Source organism: Aplysia californica, unplaced genomic scaffold (assembly GCF_000002075.1).
Source record: "Aplysia californica isolate F4 #8 unplaced genomic scaffold, AplCal3.0 scaffold00015, whole genome shotgun sequence".
Lineage (NCBI taxonomy): Eukaryota > Metazoa > Mollusca > Gastropoda > Aplysiida > Aplysiidae > Aplysia > Aplysia californica.
In genome coordinates this window covers 1398362-1404197 of record NW_004797285.1, presented here as the reverse complement: position 1 = coordinate 1404197, position 5836 = coordinate 1398362, and positions in this window count along the sequence as shown.

Here is a 5836-nt window from a genome sequence, read left to right as displayed (position 1 = left end):
CAGTCGAAAAGTAGATTTCGGCTTACATGTTCGATACAGAGATACAAGATGTAAGTTTTTTTTGGTTTGTGTTATGGATGTCTTATTTTGTTTTGTTTTGTTTTTAGCTTTGTTTTTGTTTGCTTTGTTTTTGTTTGTTTGTTTGTTTGTTTTCTTTTTTTTTTTTCAAAGTAGAGGTTTTACGGCGCTCACAACTGCATAAGGTCACATGAGCGCCAGGAGATTAGAGGAGTTACAAGAGACTAACAAACATAAAAATGAAGAAGAGGAGATAAAGACGATAGATGTTTGATAGGAAAGAAGAAGCAAATCACACCAGAGCATCCGCCAATCACCCACTTTGTTTGTTTGTTTCGTTGGTTGGTTGTTTTGTCGGTTGTTATTTTTTTTTTTGGGGGGGTGGATAGGTGGTTAACAGTAAAAAATGGGAAAGAAAAGGCGGACAAAAGATATGGCCCAAAAGTCGATATTCTGATCACAAAGGTTCTTATTATTGTTGAGAGGTGTGCAATTTGCTTTTAGAACGGGATTTATTGCCAGAAGAATAAACGTACATGTGCAGGGCCTTCTATACAATTTGTGCTCTGCAGCTGTACTAGATAACCCGTGTAGGCTATTCGTTTCTTTGTTTGCTCTAATTCTTTCAAAAAGCACACTTCTGTTCAAATCATAATGAAAAGTCTGATGTTAACTTGTTGACATTTTGTGGAATTTTGTCTTCTGGATTTCTGAATTTTGTGTCTTAAAATTCCACGTCTATTTTTTTTTTCAGACATTATTTGTCATTTAAGAGGTGTGAACTGTGAAAAAAGGGTACACACATGTTAGGTTAGAATACAGGATCTTTTTCAAGAACAAAGGAATGGCGTTGTTAAATGTTATTTTTTCTATTATAGACACTTGTCTTCAAAGTCGAAAGGACTATAAAAATGATCCTCGGCGAGGAAAGATACTTCACCAAATTATTATTTTTGTTTTGTTTAAAAAGATGCAATTGAATTTTTAATCCTGGTATTCTCGGATAAACAATAAGCGGTGAGTGTGTTATTTTGGAACCTTTAAGACAAAACTGCACAGGTCCTAAGGATACTTAGATCTATTGGTCGAATGCGTGATTAGATCAGGTTGGGTCGAGAAAGGTACTGGCATTGGCCAACACAAAATACACTGTACATCAAATATACCAACACCAAATTTACCCCACAGGCCCATGAGAGCCTATCGCCCACAAAAGTTCTGCCCCGCAAGATCAGCAACATGAATTAATCTTAGTGGCAGTTGGCTATATTAAGAGTTTCTCAACTATGTAAAATGGTATTATAATGCATCTAAAAATATTTTGTATTGTTACAAGGTTTTGTGTGAAGGATACTTTATAATATATATCCGAGTCTGGGTAAAGGTACGATAAAATTTTAACTTTGATCCCCCCCCCAAAAAAAAAGACTAAGGAAAAAGCTTTAAAACCCCCCAAAACGCATACAAAAGCAAAACAAAACAAGATTACAGCGACTAAAACAAACAACAATGACAATAACAACAATAACATTATTATAATCATAAACAGCATCAACAACAACAAAGCAGTAACAGTAGCAGTAACAGCAGTAGCAGTAACAGCAGTAGCAGTAACAGCAGTAGCAACAGCGACAACAACAATACTCCCCCCCCCCCAAATTTAAAAAAAAAAAATGACCAGAAATAAATGAAAACAAAACAAGGAAAATATTATATTGGGACACACTGTGTTTGTCTATGGAACTAAAACAGGTTTAGTCAATGTTTCCCAGAACCAGAGCTGGTTGTAACGGGGTACTCCGGTACTTGTACTTACGACTTACGTTACAATTTTCGGTACTTTTACTTTTACTGTACTCCGGTACATTTTTTAGAACCAGTACTTTTACTCTACTTCGATACTCTAAAAAAATAAAAGTAGGCTACTTTTGAGTATTTTTAAAGTACATTTTGAGTACTTTTGAAACCTAATGAAAGAGTAGGTGCCGGCATTTCTGATCTTAATTTACGGAACAAACACCCGGCGGGCACACCCGATCAACTAAGGATTAAACGTATAGATCAAAGAAGGCCCGTCGCGTTAAAGATCAGCCACTCTCGTGAATGTGATCACAAGCGTTGTAAATTTCCACCATTTATTACTCCATGAAACGGTACAATGTTTGCCCCAGACGGGATCACACCAAGGTGTGAACTGACCGATGCGTTTCTTTTCCCCAAACATCGCACTCGCATCTGACCTCGCCACCTAAACTTACATCAGTCGATGGGTGGGTCGGGTCTACAAGTTCGCTCCAGGCAGGATCACATCGAACTGTGAACTCTTCACTAACCATTGAAGGCAGTTTTTCTCTATTCCCCAATTTGCGAGACAGCCTGAATTTTAATTGGTGTGGTCACAACGTAATGGTACGTAACGACAAAGGTGGGGGCGGGGGGGGGGGGGGGGGGGGGGAGGCTCAATCAGAGATAGAAGGCTAAGATTTTTGGACAGGTAAAGGGCCGGGGAGGGGCAACTGGAAAAACGTAGCGTAGATAAAGATCTCAAGACTCACGATAGGCTAATGAGTGTATTTATATGGCATACCTGGGCATGCCTCATGCCACCATGCCACTGTGATTGGTCATCAAGGTTGACCACTCTGTGCTCGTCATATGTCCTAAACCCACCCAGGGGTCACGTCGGTTCATGGGTGACTGTAGATTCTTCCTTGGCTTCGTCGGCTGAGATCAAGATCCCTTATTCCCCTTGCTCTTGAGCTCTGGGATCTTAGGCGGAGACTACTAGTAGAGAATCAAGTATATTTTACAGGAAAGTACTTTTACTGTACTTAAGTATATATTTTAGATTGTACTTAAATTTGTACTTAAGTACCTTTTTAAAAGTAGTTTAACAGCTCTGCCCAGAACTGACAGATTATCGATATACATTAGAAAAAATCACTTATAACCTTACATCCTGCCCCTGTACTCTAAATTTCTCTTGCCATTCTTTTCCCTAAAATCTACTAACGACTTATTTTCAGAAATGTGCTTGAATATGGGTTTTCCTTTTAATAGTTCAGTATTTTACTAAGAGAGCACATGGTTAAACAAATACCAGTGTCATTTAAGGTACAGTAAAATTATAACGCCTTTTGTATACACTTTTAGGTAGTTAAAGGAGCAGGATCCCCGAATGTAACATCCATCTCGGATAGACTCATTCCAAATAGGCAGAGAGTCCCTCCCCCAGGCTCTCCAAACATACCTAGTTGAAGAATGCCCTGTCAAGGTTTGAAACAGAGCCACCTGCACAAACAGTCGGCATGGACCAAATTGAGTTTTTGTGTGCTTTTTAATCCCTTGCCTGTAATGTTAGTCTACACACACGACTGTAAAACTAGAGAGACGAACACACACACGACAGCAAGCATTCTAATAATGAGCCCGGGTGTAGTGTCTGACTTTTTATGTAGATCCCCGAAGTGAGTAACATTAACCAAGAACCCATGGCATACGGGGCGCTTACGTCCCGTGAGTAAAAAAGAGTAAGGTACAATACGGTGACTACCGTGACATTGCCCATTCATATGAGATTGAAGCCATCTGATTAGTAGAAAAAGTGCCTTCGATAGTGTCCAAAAGTGTATTACTCGTATGTGCATACTCAGTATGACAGGTAACTGTTACAGATAGAGATTCAAGGATTATAGAGATGTAAGTCAATGATCTGAGAGCAATGTTGGTTTTAGAAATAATGGTGGGGATGAGTGATGATATGGGATTGCGTTTAAAGTAATGTTAGCATTAATCATATCTTCCTCTGCTTCAGTGAGTCACGAAGGACGTGGGTACCCTCCATCTCGTTCCTTACTGGAACTATCTTTAATGTCACTGCTAAGGTGACATTGTTAGTGTTAATCTATTCTATCGGGCCATGACAAGTGTCGAGAGGACCTACGTTGGAACACTGTAAAGTGGCAGGTACGTTGGGGTGTTCGTAAGTGGGTTGTAGGTAGCAAACTGACAAACAGGTTATGAACTTTAATTAAAAATGCTGCATTCTACTCACTGATCATTTACCCCGAATATTCTTTTCGCATCCTATTAAGCTTGCGGAGATTCTGACTCCGGATCCTCGAACCCGAGTCGAGAGTGCACAATTTATACATAATATTGTATCCGCTCGCCTCAGGAGGAGCGACTTCGAACTCCCTAATCAAGTACCCTGTTTCTGAATCCCCACGGTCTCGTCCAAGATTGGTATAATTTCAGACCTTTTTTTCTGGTAAGTGTTTTACGGCGCTCGCAATTTTAACTGCATAAGGTCATACGAGCGCGCTGGACACACCAAACATTATTCAGTTGGTAGGAAATTGAATTTTGCCCCGGTGGCGGCCGAAGCCTACTCTAATCGATTTTGGACCACCAAGAGATCTTCAACGTGCTCAACCTCAATAAGGGTTGAATGTAAAACACGGTTTTTTGGACTAAAGCCGGGTAGATATATCTGATTAAAACACCATTCATAGTCCAAAACAGCGTTTTCGTGTTTTAGAGTTTGATCCTGTGATTCTTGTAAATTTTAATGAAAACCTTCCTATAGTAGTAGTAGTAGTATAAGGTTTTACGGCGCTCGCAACCTTCCTATGGGAGATGGTACACTAGAAATTTTCTAAATTTTTACCGTTTCAATGGACACCGAGACCAAAGCAATTGCGATTTCATCCATAAGTGTGTACATGTATTGTAATTTTGGGAAGAGACAACTCGTGATATTATACCGGCGAAGCTAATTTTCCTCTGTTAAATTCTACCGGTGGATGTGTTACCCATTATATTATGTCTTTGTGGTGATTCATAAGAGCGATTGAAAGGAAGGCCTTTAAAAAAAATTGAATTACATTTTAACTCTCATTCCTCATCCGTTTTACCTGAATTTTCATATGAGTATGACCAAGAATTCTTCACGTGTGCCTTTTTTGCCTCGACCAGATCAACAGTAAATATTTTCCGTCTTTTTCCTTGTTTACCGCAAGAAAATAATTCAAGTGTAACCACTTTCCCAGCTGTTGTCAGCAGTATTTTCCAGTTTACGCCAACGTCTTTTAATGTCTCTGTCCTGTATTTCTCGATGATGTATTCACGTTCTTCGATTGCCCTTCAGCTAATAAAACCGGATGCATAGGCCAGAAACAGTTATCGCCGTGGGCTAGTCAAGAGACATTATCTTTAGAATCGACATCATTATGCGATAATGTGTCTGGTCTCTGCTTTAAAATGATTTAAAAATAGAAATCTTAACAAAAACAGCAAAGGAAAGGCAACAGAACTTTTAAAGTGTGGATATTATAACATAAACAAAAAAACAAAAAACAAAACAACCACCAACAAACAACAACAAAGTTTAAAACGTTTTCCCATTTGATTTTAACGCTTCACTGACCAACAGCCGTGGAGGATTTGGTTCTGAATTTGAACAGCAGGAGCTGAATTTTAACTCCAAATGTGAATAGGTACAAAATGTTTCTTTCCTGTCTTTTTTCCCTTGCATGGTGAGTGATATTACAATGATAATAAGCATAACAATGGAGAAGAAGAAGAAGAAGAAGAAGAAGAAGAAGAAGAAGAAGAAGAAGAAGAAGAAAAAGAAGAAGAAAAAGAAGAAGAAAACATGATAGGCAGTGAAAGTGCCAACTATCCACCAGTATGATAATGGAGATGATTCATCTACACTTAGATTGAAGGTTGACACGTCAATACGTATTTTTTAAAAGTTTAAGACAAACGTTAAAATCGCTGGCCTAGATAAGATCGACTTTCTGTTTCCGAACAC